This window comes from Trachypithecus francoisi, unplaced genomic scaffold, assembly GCF_009764315.1.
Source record: "Trachypithecus francoisi isolate TF-2019V2 unplaced genomic scaffold, Tfra_2.0 Lachesis_group1, whole genome shotgun sequence".
NCBI classification, from domain to species: domain Eukaryota; kingdom Metazoa; phylum Chordata; class Mammalia; order Primates; family Cercopithecidae; genus Trachypithecus; species Trachypithecus francoisi.
In genome coordinates, this window is record NW_022681454.1 from 136,255,129 (window position 1) to 136,269,988 (window position 14,860).

The following is a 14,860-nucleotide window of genomic DNA, read 5'->3' on the forward strand; positions in this document are numbered from 1 at the left end:
ACTTTCTGCTTTACCTTGCACTTTTATTTACGGAGATGACTTCTTTCTTTAAACCTCCTAAACCAACCTCTACTAGCTTCAAACTTCTGTAACTTCCTTGCCTCTCAGACTTCATAGAATTGAAGTTAGAACCTGCTCTAGATTAGGCTTTGGCCTAAGGGAATGTTGTGGCTGGTTTGATTTTCTATCCAGACCACTAAAATTTTCTCCATATCAGCAGTAAGGTTTTCTTAGGTGTTCACTGGAATAACACTTCTAATTTCCTTCAAGAATTAATGGTTTGGCCGGGCGCGGTGGCTCAAGCCTGTAATCCCAGCACTTTGGGAGGCTGGGACGGGCGGATCACGAGGTCAGGAGATCGAGACCATCCTGGCTAACACAGTGAAACCCCGTCTCTACTAAAAAATACAAAAAACTAGCCGGGTGAGGTGGCGGGCGCCTGTAGTCCTAGCTACTTGGGAGGCTGAGGCAGGAGAATGGCGTAAACCCGGGAGGCCGAGCTTGCAGTGAGCCGAGATCCGGCCACTGCACTCCAGCCTGGGTGACAGAGCGAGACTCCGTCTCAAAAAAAAAAAAAAAAAAAAAGAATTAATGGTTTGGCAAAGAGCCTAGCTTTTTTAGCCTGTCTTGGCTTTCGACATGCCTCTTCATTAAGCTTAACCATTTCTAGCTTTTGATTTACAATGAGAGATGTGCAAGTCTTCCTTTAACTTGAACACTGGGAGGCCATTGCAGGGTGATGAATTGGCCTGATTTCAGTATTGTGTCTCAGGGAATAGGGAGATTCGAGGAGAGGGAGAAAGATGGGGGGATGGCTGGTTGGTAGAGCACACACACCATTTATTAAGTTCACTGATGTTATATAGGTACAGTTTGTGGTGCCCACAAACGGTCAAAATAGTAACATCGAAGATCACTGACCACAGATCACTATAACAGAAATAATAATAATAAAAATTTGAAATATTGCAGGAATTACCAAAATGTGACACAGGGGGACAAAATGAGCACATGACTTTGGGATGGCGTTAACGGACTTGTTTGACGGAGGGTTGCCATAAACCTTTAATTTGTAAAAAATGCAGTATCTGCAAAGTACAGTAAAGCAAAATGCAATAAAATGAGGTATGCCTGTGTTTGTGCTTGCTAGTACTTTATACTATTTTACCTTTCCCACAGTCGAGAAAACCACCTATCTGCCACTGTTTTGACATTCAGTGAAACCTTTAGTAGTGTTAACAAGCTTGGCAAACTTCATAATGCCTCCATCCATCCAGTAGTTATTGAGTGCCTACTATCTCTAGGTGCTGTGCTTCACACTGGGGGAACATGACATTGTCCTTGCTCCCACATTTTTCACAAGTCCTAAAGGAGACAGACAAGAAGTGAATGCAACAGCAGTATCTTAACTCCTGGGAGTCCGCACTCATTTCTGTTTGGATAGGCTAGGAAGAGCTTCAGAGAATGTTGAATTTAGGTATGTGAAACAGAACAGTGTATTCAGGGGCTTTCTGTAGCCTAGTGTGAAAAGAATCTGAGAAATGAGACTGGGGCTCAGATTAAAGAATTAGGTGATTTAGGGGCAGGCGCGGTGGCTCATGCCTGTAATCCCAGCACTTTAGGAGGCTGGAGGCGGGCAGATCATGAGATCAGGAGACTGAGACCATCCTGGCTAACACGGTGAAAGATACAAAAAATTAGCTGGGTGTGGTGGTGAGCGCCTGTAGTTCCAGCTACTGGGGAGGCTGAGGCAGGAGAATGGTGTGAACCCGGGAGGCAGAGCTTGCAATGAGCTGAGATCGCACCACTGCACTCCAGCCTGGGTGACAGAGCGAGACTCCATCTCAAAAAACAAAAAACAAAAAAAAAGTGATTTACTTAAAAGGTCGGATTTCGTTTTTTGTAAGCAAATGACAGTTACTGAATTAAAGGGCTGTAAGGGCTGGATGCAATGGCTCACGCCTGTAATCCCAGCACTTTGGGAGGCCGAGGCAAGTTGATCACTTAAGCCCAGGAGTTCAGGACCAGCCTGGGCAACATGGTGAAACTCCATCTCCCATCTCTACTAAAAGGACAAAAAATTAGCCAGGTTTAGTGGTGTGCGCCTACAGGCCCAGCTATTCAAGAGGCTGAGGTTGGAGGATCACCTGAGCCCAGGAAATTGAGGCTGCAGTGAGCTGTGGGTGCCCATGCACTCCAGCCTGGGTGACAGAAATGAAACCCTGCCAACCAAAAAACAAAAAATGTGATTGAAATAATTCTGCTAGTAATGTGATGGTGGGGGAAGGGGAGCAAGATTGGAGGCAGCAAGACTAATCAATACTTAATAGTTGAGCTAATAAATAATAACTATCAGTATCATTCACTGAGCTCTTACTATGTGCCAGGCAAACATTCTACATTTGTTAGCACATTTAATCCTTGGAAAAAAACCACCTGAGGTAGGTATTGTTGCCCTTTAAAGGAAAACTGAGGGTCAAAGAAGTTAGGTTTGTAACTGCCAAAGGTCACACAGGTTATAAGTGACAAAATCTGGATTCATACCTAGGTGTGTCTAACTCCAAAACTGCTTGCTTCTAAAAAGTGGACAATCTAGGTAGCCTCAGGCAAGAAATGGTAAGGATAACAATAGTAAATACAGAGAGAAAAGCAAGAATACAAAGGATGTTAAGGTGGGACAGATCAGCTGACTCCAGGGGGAAAACGGTGGTGAATGGAGAAGGGATAGTTAACAATGATGTCCAGGGTTCTGACTTAAAATGTTTTGTTTTTGAACAGAGTAAGAATTGTGTAGAACAAATTGAGGGAACGAGAGAGATCCATTTCAGACATGAATTTTAGGAGCTTATAAAATCTCTATAAGTGAAGTTGTCTAGTAGGCAGCTAGGTGTGGGTAAAGAATGAGTTGTGTGTGTTATGGCCTGAGCAAGAGTACTCAGAAGGAACAAAGATAGTGACTCTGGCAAATACCAACAGTGGGTAGAGGAAGAAGCTAGCAAGAGATCAAGGGACTGTAGTCAAAATGCTAAGAGAAATAGAAGATAACAGTGTTGAGCAACCAAAGTGTTTCAAGCCTTCAAAATTAAGATGAGATAATTAACACCTATCAAGTTGTTAACATTTTAAAAGTCTGAATATCAAATATTGATGAGGATGTTGTAAAACACAGCAATTATCGGGCACTGTCTTCAGGAGTATACATTGGTGTAACTGTTATGAGAGCTATTGGCAATATTTATATAGTAAAATGAAACATGCGTATCCTGTGAACCAGTAATTCCACTCAGGTATATGCCCTGTAAACATTCCCCACACATTTGCCAGAAGGGCGTGTGCAAGAATGTTCAGTGCAGCATTGTTCATAATAAAATCTGGAAATAAAATGTCAACGTAAGAATGGATACATTGTGCTATGTTCACCTAATGTGCAGTTAATAAGTTAGCATTACCTTCCAAAACAGTGGTACTGCCCAAAGGCAAGTTAAATGGCATTATATTATATATCCTTTATATAAATTTTTAAAATGCAAAACAATACTAAATATGGTTTATAAATATATTCACCTAAAGTAAAACTTTAAAAACAGGCTTGGGAATTATAAACAAAATTCAGAGCAATGGTTCTCTTTAAAGGAGGGAGGGACACATTAGTGGCTTTACCTCTATAATCTTATTTCTTAAACATTTGAGGCAAGTGTGGCAAAATTTTAAGATTTATTCTTTGTTAATTTGGGGTCTGTTTGGGATTTTTTTTAACTTAAATTTTGCACTCCCCAATGACAATGTGGGTGAACAGTAATGGATAATACAAATTCACTCAGAAAGCAGGGAAACTATCTATAATTGAACCAAATAATGACTTGGTTTCTATAGATTCCCAAAAGGTCAAGGGTACTTTTACTGATTTATCAAGAATGGCCAGAAAATGAAAAAAGAGTTTAAAAAAGTATGGGGGAGGGTTACTAGGATGTGTAACATAATTTGTCAGGAGGAAAAAAGGCTCAAATAATATCTAAAACATTACTGCCCTTTGTAATTTCCAAGGTGGTCATATGTAGGTATTATTATTCTTTCCTTATAGATACCTGTCTCAGAAATGTTCAATAACTTGTTAATGGGTGTGCAGATAGCAGTAGAGAGAGCCAGGTCAAAGGATCCATATATACACACACACACACATATATATATACACACACACATACATACACACACACGTATACATATATATACACATACACACTAGTTTTTCCCTGTTGCTCCTTCTGTTATCAGCTGGTTGTTCAAGGTCACTGAACTGTAAATGTTAGAGCAGGAACTTGAAGTCCGTTGTTAGTTTCAAGGCAAAGTAAACTGCACTATGTTCCTGGATCCTATTATTTTGCCTAGGGAACTATAAGTGAAGTTAAATGTGCTTATGCTATTTAGGACTTCCTTAGAAGAAAAGAATGTTGAGATTTTAAATATCAGTATTTAAAAAATTATGTATTACACAGTGTTTGTTTATCCACTTTGATATATACATCATACTTTATGTTGGCACTGCTTTGTGTGTCAAACTTAACTTTTCTTCATAACCTCCTGTTAGGCTGGCATTTAGATTTCCTCTTACATTAGGGAGGTAGTTCTTTAAGATGGTGAATATAAGTGCCTAAGATCACTTACCAAATCTATGAATTATAAATTACAATCCCTGTATCTCTTAAGTGAAGTACAGTGTCCTGCAAAATAAACTATTCCAGTGAATAATATGCCAGTAAGTAACTAAGAGCTGTCTGTTATACATGTATTCATTATTAGAGATTGCTGGGTTGTCTTGCTAAAGTATAATTAGAAACCAAGAAAGTAGGATAGATCTGCATGTAACTTTACCCCAACTACAATGTTATACTCAGGCCAAAGATCAACTCCTCAGTAAGATGAGGGAAAACATTGTTGCAAACTATTATAAACTCACAAATTTTAATGTTTATTCAATTTTGCAATTAGCAAGTCCTTTGTCAAGTTAGCATAGTTTCCACAGAGTAGTGAGAATGGAAGCCAGGCATATGAGTTGAACAGTAAGTGAGAGGTGAAGATAGAGACAGCAAGAGAATACACTTTTCCAAAAAGCTTTAAATAAGATGGTAAGGAGAGGTGGAGGGGAGAAACCAGAAGGAGATATCATAAAAAGAGGGGTCATGATATTTGAGAGGTTTGAGGATGATTGTTATTTGAATGAAAGAAACTAGTACAGAAGGAGGGAGAAAATTGATGGAGTCAGGTCCCAAAAGACACAGGAAAGGTGGTCCTTGAAAAACACACCTTAGGCCAGGCGCAGTGGCTCACGCCTGTAATCCCAGCACTTTGGGAGGCTGAGGCAGGCGGATGACCTGAGGTCAGGAGTTCGAGACCAGCCTGACCAACATGGAGAAATCCCGTCTGTACTAAAAATACAGAATTAGCCGGGCATGGTGGTGGATGCCTGTAATCCCAGCCACTCGGGAGACTGAGGCAGGAGAATCCCTTGAAGCCAGGAGGCGGAGGTTGCAGTGAGCCAAGATCACACCAGTGCACTCCAGCCTGGGCAACAAGAGCCAAACTCCATCACACACACACACACACACACACACACACACACACACACACACACAAGCCAGGTGTGGTGGCAGGCGCCTGCAATCCCATCTACTTAGGAGGCTGAAGCAGAAGAATTGCTTGAGCCCGGGAGGTGGAGGCTGGAGTGAGCCGAGATCGTGCCACTGCACTCCAGCATGGGCAACAGAATGAGACTCCATCTCAAAAAAAAAGAAAGAAAAACACACCTTCACACCTTTTCTCAAAACTAGAAGGAAGTAAGGGAATAGTTATAAGTTTGTAGATGTGAACAGAGAGATTTATATTAGATGTTCTCCAAATTTTTTGTGAAGTAGGAAGTGATAGGTGATATTATTTATGAAGTAGGAGGGGGGAAAAGGTTAGTTTGGAGGCTTGAAGAGAATAGAGATGGTTTGGAATAGAGCTGATGAAAGACAAAAACATTAATGAACAGGGTTAACCATGGTACTGAATTTGGAAATCATGAAAGTATGGTGATTTTGTGATTGTTTCTAGCATCTCATCTGAATGGCTTACAGGGCCAGGTAGATTACAGGACTGATCTAGAATTGTGATTTGGATAACGGATGTAGGAGAAAGACAAGGATAGAAATTGAGAGCATTTGTGCCAGGCAGGATACAGAAATGTGAGTTGGAAGAGATATACCAGGGATGGAAAAATATGGAGGGTAATTGAAAGCACCGACGAGGCCAGGCATGGTGGCTCATGCTGTAATCCCAACACTTTGGAAGGCTGAGGCAAAAGGACTGCTTGAGCTCAAGAGTTCGAGACAAGCCTGGGCAACATGGGGATAAATAACACAAAAATTAGCCAAGTGTGGTGGTTAGCGCCTGTAGTCCCAGCTACTCAGGAGGCTGAGATGGGAGGATGGCTTGAACCTGGGAGGCGGAGCTTGCAGTGAGCCGAGATTGGGCCACTGCACTCCAGCTTGGATGACAGAGCAAGACCCCTGTCTCGAAAAAAAAGAAAAGAAAAGAAAAGCACTGGAGCAGGTCGTATGACCAATTTAAGAGATCCAGGTCAGATACAGAAGGAAGCAGGATCAAGAATAAACTGGAAGAAGAGGTGACATTATAGGAATGGAGGTCTCAATGGGGTTAATGATCAGGCGCACTGTGGGTAGTATGAATAGAAGCATAAGGGTATGAAAATCACCCAGAACCGCTCCATAACAAAGTGGGGAGTGTGACCAAGGGAATGAGGTTGAACTGGCGTTGGAACCGTGAAGGCTGGATGTTCAACCGACATTCCACACGAATGTTGAAATCCCCTAGGAAATGATTAAATGAATTTGGGGTTTAAAGGAATAACACGATGTAGGTATTAGGGACAAAGCAAGGTAAAGGGTGACAAAATTGAATGGAATGAACTTCAAAGGAATTAAAGTTTTTAAAAGCGCTGAGAATAAAGGTGGGTTTATTTATAATAGAATAGGTTGTCAAAGCCCATACTTGAAAGGTTGGAGGGAGGGCATTGTGTGTTGGTGGGATGCTATCCAGTACAGTTTGGAGACAAGAAATGAGAGGGAGCTGCCTTGTGAGCAGTGACCAAGCATAATCGGAATGAAAAGTTTAGATGGTACTAAAGTTTCTCAGCTTTTGGCCAAGTTATTTTGAACAAAACTGAGAAGCTGAAGGTCGCAGGCAGTGTTTGGCCTATCTTTGTGAGGGTGTCTTAGATCCATGGTGTAGTGGTAATTGCTGGCTCCTTGCAAGAGCTGCTGTGCAAAATGGTAACTGGTAGCATTTTGCTTAGTCTACATGAACTTCCTTATAGTTCAGGACATGCAGCCATTTACTTGCTATACTTTCTGGCATACATGGCATGTAACTCCAGGAGACAGAACCCAAGGATTTTCTCCATAGGACTTTACCGTGTTTAGCATAAGGATCACTATCTGTGCCTTATATAAGATGCAATCCCTTTCTTCCTTTTTCTTTTTTTTTTTTTTTTGAGACGGAGTCTTGCTCTGTCGCCCAGGCTGGAGTGCAGTGGCCGGCTCTCAGCTCACTGCAAGCTCCGCCTCCCGGGTTCACGCCATTCTCCTGTCTCAGCCTCCCGAGTAGCTGGGACTACAGGCGCCCGCCTCGTTGCCCGGCTAGTTTTTTGTATTTTTTAGTAGAGACGGGGTTTCACCATATTAGCCAGGATGGTCTCGATCTCCTGACCTCGTGATCCGCCCGTCTCGGCCTCCCAAAGTGCTGGGATTACAGGCTTGAGCCACCGCGCCTGGCCCCTTTTTCTTTAAAGATAGATTTCATTCACCAGTCTGTCGTAGAGAGTATGATATAGTAGAAAAAAAAAAGCATGGACTCATACAGAACCAGGTCTGAATCCTGGAAGCTTCTTGAACAATTCACTTAAGTTTTCTGAGTCTTAATACATCCCGAGTATGATAGACCTTATATATAAAGTGCCTGGAACACAGAAAGTACTCAATGAATTTTTCCTATCATTAGTTATTAAATAAAAGTCTTAGGAAAGACTATCTGCCAAGCACTGTTGTAAGTCCTGGGAATCCAAATATGAGTATGACATGATTCTTGCCCTAAGATCCTTACAGTTTAGTAGAAGGAGAGAGAAAGATAAGTATATGCAATGACATAACAAATGCCTTGGTAGATGCATAGATGGAAAACAGTGGGAGCCCAAGCGGCAACAGTAAGTTCTGCTTGCCGGCCTGAGGTGGAGTGAGAAGGCAGGGAGCCTCCTTAACTATTCCTTCTCAATTTTCTCTGCTCTTCTTCCTTCCACTCTATGTGCATATCTATTTTAAGTCTAGGCACATTTCCTGAAATAGACTCAGTGTGCCTTATGTCTATCCCAGTGTGTCAGTGATAATGTATGTGCTGAAGCGTCCAGATCTCTATAGTGAGCATCACACCATATATTCAGTTGTCAAATAGATGTTTGTTCTTAGATACATCATGAGTGCCTCCAGCTCAACAGGGGTAAAAATGAATTTTATTATCTCAAAACCTGCTCCTCCACTTTTTGGACACCACCATGCACTCAGTTGTCAAGTCAGAAACATGGAAGTCATCTTTAGTGTTTCCGTCTTCCTAATTCTCCACAGTTGGCTTTTAGCAAGTCCCATTTATTATATCTGCAGAACATCTTTCAAACCTTCCAACTTCTCTCCATTTCCATGTTTATAATCCTAGCTTAGTACCATTATCTCTTGCTTAAATTACTCTAACAACCTCTCTCGATGCTCTAATCTTATCTCCTTTTAATCCATTCTCCATACTAAAACCAGAATATCATTTCTAACATACAAATCTAACTACTTCATTTCCTTGCTTAAGATTTTTCAAAAAGTTCAAAGCTTTCCATTGCTTCTAGAATAAAATAGCTTATAGGACACTGCAGAATCTCATCTCCTCTTATCCACTGTTTTCATTTTAGATAAAATTCCCACTAATTTTCCCTAAACCTTTACCTCCTGCTGGTGCTTGTTGGCGCTCACATATTTTCTGTACTTCTGCTCTCGTAGCCCCCACTGCACTATATTCAAACGCTTAGTTGTATGTTTCCCTGACTAGACTAATCTCTGTAGGGCAGGGATCAAGCAGATTGTTTTATTTTTGTTTTGCTTTTGAGTGTGAGTGTATGTGTGTGTGTGTGTAACACGGAAGAGCCTTGAGCATGAGGTAGTCACAGGATATATAATCACCTGCTTGGGTTGAGGCATATAATTACCAGGGGCAGCATGGACTGCACTATGGCAGTCACGTTCACTCTCCTATAAAGGAGATGTAATTGGTTAGGGGCTTCTGTGTGTTCCTTCTAAGTCTACAAAAAAGAGAAATAGAACATTATCAAGAATGTTTCAACAGTATACTCAGTATTCAACAACTAGATGGCAATGTCGTCTCTACAGTTTACATCTAAATGAACAAGTTGATTAGGTTTACTCTCAGTGGGTTGCCTATTTTTACATTATTGCATGAGGTAGTGTATTAATCCATTCTCACACTGCTATAAAGAATATCGACACTGGGTAATGTATAAGAAAAGAGGTTTAATTGGCTTACTTTCTGCAGGCTGTACAGAAAGTATGGCAGCATCTGCTTCTGGGGAGGCCTCAGAGAACTTTGAATCATGGTAGAAGGCAAAGGGGGAGCAAGGCATCTCACATGGTAGGAGCAGGAGCAAGACAGAAGGGGGAGGTGCCACACACTTTTAAAACAACCAGATCTCATGAGAATTCATCATCGCGACAACAGCACCAGGGGGTGATGGTGTTAAACCATGAAAAACCACCCCCATGATCCAATCATCTCCCACCAGGTCCCACCTCCAGCATTGAGGATTACATTTCAACATAAGATTTGGATAAGGACAGAGATCCAAACCATATCAGGTAGCAGGACTGTTTGTTCTATTTTTTACTTATAATCTCAATTTAATGTTCCCTAATTATAAAAATTGAATTATTTATTTTAGAGATAGGATCTCACTTTGTCACATAGGTTGAAGTGAAGCGTTGTGCAGTTCGAACTCCAGGCCTCAGCCTCCTGAGCAGCTAGTACTACAGGTGAGTGAGTGCCACTACACTTGGATAAACGTTTTATTTTAAATTTTTTTGTAGAGATGTGGTCTTGCTGTGTTGCCCAAGCTGATTTTCAACTCCAGGCCTCAAGGGATCCTCCTGCTTCAGCCTCCCAAAGCATTGGGCTTACAGGTGTGAGCCAACATGCCCTCTAATCTATTAATCTCTAATAAAAAGTTGAGCAATTTCAATCTTAGGAATAAAATAATCATTTTGCCTTATGCAGGGTAGTCATTTAACTATGATAGTTTATAGGCAATCATATACATACTTTTGTCTTAATCACCATGATTATCTTATATGTCCTGGAAATTAAGACACATGGGTCTCTGATCTTATTAAAACCTTATACGGATCTTTTAGATTCAACATAAGATGGTTTAAACGACAAAGGTGATGTCTCTCAAAGAGAAGTGTTTTTTTTTTTTAAACAGTTTTATAGGGGCAGAATTTCCATAAAATAAGCCGTTCATATTTAAAATATACCACTGACACGTACAGAGTTGCGACTTCATCCTCACAATCAAAGTAGTAAACGTATCTATCACCCCAAAAGGTTTCCTCATGCCTCTCTGTAATGCCTCCCTCCTAGCCTTCCTAGTACCTGCCCTCAGTTTTCTGTATGTGTAGATTAGTTTGCATTTCCTAGAGTCTTATATAAGTGAGATCATATAGAATTTACCTTTTTCTGGGTCTGGTTTCTCTCAGCACAATTACTTTGAGATTCATCTGTGTTGCTGCATGTATCAATGGTTAATTCCTTCTGATTTCTGAGTAGTATCCTCTAGTGTTGTAGAAAAACCAATTCTGAGCTTCCTCCTGCTAGTGGAAGAAATTACAATTTGGGACTTCTGTCTCTTAAACATTTAAATGAGACTTTCTGACCAACATAGGCTGATATTAATCTATATTAATATTGTGCCTGTGTGTGCTTTCATTGTTGCTAATGAAAATTTCAGGGTTAACTCTACAAATTATGTGGTCAAAAGGATCACACAGAGGCTGTTTGTTAAAAATACATTCTTTGAAAGACAAAAGAAAGGGCTACTTTCATTGTTGTACAGTATCTTTCCCAAGTGGAACATCGGCATTATCATAAAGACTGGAAATCGGCTTTCCATCCACCTGTAGACAAACAAGAACCGGGTTACTCCTAATCCTTTCCCATGCAAAGCCTTTTCTTGTACCTCTCACTCTGGCTGAAATATTATTTCCTCTCTTATCAACTGAGCAAATTCTGCCCATTCTTTAAGGATTTTCTCAGCTGGATATAAGTTCTTTCTTCTCTGATCTTTCATAACACATTCCATCTTTCTTTTAGTCATATGAAGTATTATTATTATTATTATTATTTTTTGAGACAGAGTCTCGCTCTGTCACCCAGGCTGGAGTGCAGTGGCCGGATCTCAGCTCACTGCAAGCTCCGCCTCCCGGGTTTATGCCATTCTCCTGCCTCAGCCTCCAGAGTAGCTGGGACTACAGGCGCCCGCCACCTTGCCCGGCTAGTTTTTTTTTTTTTGTATTTTTTTAGTAGAGACGGAGTTTCACCGTGTCAGCCAGGATGGTCTCGATCTCCTGACCTCGTGATCCACCCGTCTCGGCCTCCCAAAGTGCTAGGATTACAGGCTTGAGCCACCGCGCCCGGCCATATGTAGTATTATCTTAACCTTTTTTGAGTATTTGTCTTATTTTTATATTATTATAAGCTCTTTAAGGGCAAAGTGTCTGCCAAATACATAGTAGGTACTCAAATATTTGCTGCATGAGTAAATAATCCTACCTATAAGAAGCAAGAAAGTTATAGTTCCATTTTTAGCCTACATGAGAACAGTGACAAGATTTCAAAAGGAGCATATCCATTGAACACTTGAATACATTTGGAGCCACAGGAGCTTTACATAAAGCCCCTAACCAACATTAAAAATAAGAGGATGAGAGAATTTTTACCTGTGCAAGGCTAGGTACAGGGATGGGAAGTAAATGACTATATTGTTATATTGCATACTGGCTGGATTCATTTTATATTGAATGATTTTCTTTTTTCATCTTAGATACCCCTGCCATATCAAAAGTACCTATTCTAGTACTTAGGCCACAAACGTGGAATGTGGTGGAGCACAGTATCATGGTAAAACCCAGGGCAAATTTGAGCCAGGTGAACAAGAGCACAAAGGAGTGAGGGTGTTTATGAAAAGTTGGATCATGAAACCTGGATGATGCATCTAGGCTGATTTAAGGAAGGAAGTGGCAGAGGAGGGCTTTTAGTAAGAAAATGGATGAGCTAAAGGAATGGAAGAGATTTAGGATTTAAGAGGTGATAAACCACTTGGCTTGTAACAAACTTAGATTTAGCTATAGAATAGACCAAAGAACAGAATAAAGTGACAAACCACCTAATAGTGGCAAACTTAGGTATAGCCATAGAACAGACCAAGTGGAATGTGTTAAAGGGTATCAAATTGAGAGGATTCAAGGAAATGGAGACTAGGGCTGTTCACATGGACAGTGAAGTCATCTCAGATGATGATGGGACCATAAACCAGAGAGAAGAATAACTAGTAGCTTAGTAGATGTCAGTAACAAGCAGTAGAGAGACGGATTGTTGAAAATAAAAGCTTGAGGCTGGGCATGGTGCCTCACGCCTGTAATATCAGCACTTTAGGAGGCCGAGGTGGGCAGATCATCTGAGGTCAGGAGTTTGAGACCAGCCTGGCCAACACAGCAAAACCCCGTCTCTACTAAAAATACAAAAACTAGCCGGGTGTGGTGGCAGGGTGTCTGTAATCCCAGCTACTCGGGAGGCTGAGGCTGGAGAATAGCTTGAACCTAGGAGGCGGAGGTTGCAGTGAGCCAAGATCACGCATTGTACTTCAGCCTGGGCGACAAGAGCGAAACTCCATCTCAAATAAATAAATAAACAAAAATAAAAGCTTGAAAGGAGAGGGTTTTCTACAAGGGTGAGACAACAACTTCCACCCAAGATAGCAGTAGGATGATAATTTTTCTAATGGAAAACAGGTTTCTATTTTAGGCCAGAGATGGAAAGAATATTCTGTTAAAAGGATGAAAATATGACTAGGCACAGTGGCTCATGCCTATAATCCCAGCACTTTGGGAGGCTGAGGCAGGTGGATTGCTTGAGTTCGAGACCAGCCTGGCCAACATGGTAAAACCCTGTCTCTACTGAAAATACAAAAATTAGCCAGGTGTGGTGGTGCACACCTGTAGTCCCAGCTACTTGGGAAGCTAAGAATCACTTGAACCTGGGAGGCAGAAGTTGCAGTGAGCCGAGATGGTGCCACTGCACTCTAGTCTGGGTGACAGAGTGGGACTCTGTCTCCAAAAAAAATAAAAATAAAAATAAAAAGCAACAAAAAAAGGATGAAAATATAGGTGAGTTTGTTTTGAATAGGCTGGAGTTCCAGAAAGCCTAGGAAAAAGGAGAGCAGTAAGCAGAGGGTTTGGGAGAACTTGCAAAGCTCTCTGGGAGAGGAGAGCCACCTGGAGAGGCTTGTATTTGGAGAAGTGATGAATATGATAGGTAACTGAAGATTAACTGGCCTTAGAGATCTCATGGAATTCATATGAAAAGATGTTTCAGGACTGGTCCAGGCAGAGGCATCAGAATTGTGAGGAAGAGAACAGTTGGCAAGCAGGTCTGGGATGCATTTCTTTCTGCCCTAGCTGGTATAAGAGACATAATGCTATTAGCAACCTTTGTTTAAGGTTTTTTCATTTACTCAGCATATAGTGATTGAGCATCTCTTCTATGCCAGGCACTGTGCTAGATTCTGGGAATGGCGTTACAATGGTAATGGAGATACAGCCCTTCCCAAAGGAAACATGGTGTGGGGTACAGACCAGTGAACAGTGAACAGATAACTATAATATTTTGTATTCTGATGGGGGAGTTCAGGGTGTAATGGGAATATGGGCAGTGAGGGTGGGACATATACCCAGATTTAGAAAGAGTGAGGAATGCTTCTTGGAGGATGTATTGAATAAACTGGGGCCTAAAGTATTAGTATGAATTAGCCAGTTGAGGAGAGGGTCAAAGAGCAAGGGAAAAGAAAGTAGAGTGTTTCAGGCAGACAGCAGTGTGAACAGCATGTGCAAAATCCTGGAGGTAAGAGAAAGAAAGGCTGAGACATTGAAAGAAACCTGTTTTCTATCTTACAGGTTGTTGTGCGACTTAGCCCCTAGAATAGTGGCTGGCATAGAATCAATGCTGAGAAATATCAGAAATTATTACTATGCCTGGACCACAGTATTGAGGGTGAGTGGGGGCCGGGTGCGGTGGCTCACGCCTCTAATCCCAGCACTTTGGGAGGCTGAGGCGGGCGGATCACCTGAGGTCAGGAGACCAGCCTGACCAACATGGAGAAACCCCATTTCTACTAAAAATACAAAATTAGCCGGGCATGGTGTCAGGCGCCTGTAATCCCGGCTACTTGGGAGGCTGAGGCAGGAGAAGCGCTTGAACCTGGGAGGTGGAGGTTGTGGTGAGCCGAGATTGCACTATTGCACTCCAGCCTGGGCAACAAAAGCGAAACTCTGTCTCAAAAACAAGCAAAAAACCCCAAAAAACAAAACCACCACCACCAAAAAACAAACAAACAGAATTGAGGGTGAGTGGGAAAAGAAGGCTACACAAGTAGGCAGAAGGCAAATTATAAAGTCCCATAAACATGATACTAGGTATTTAGACT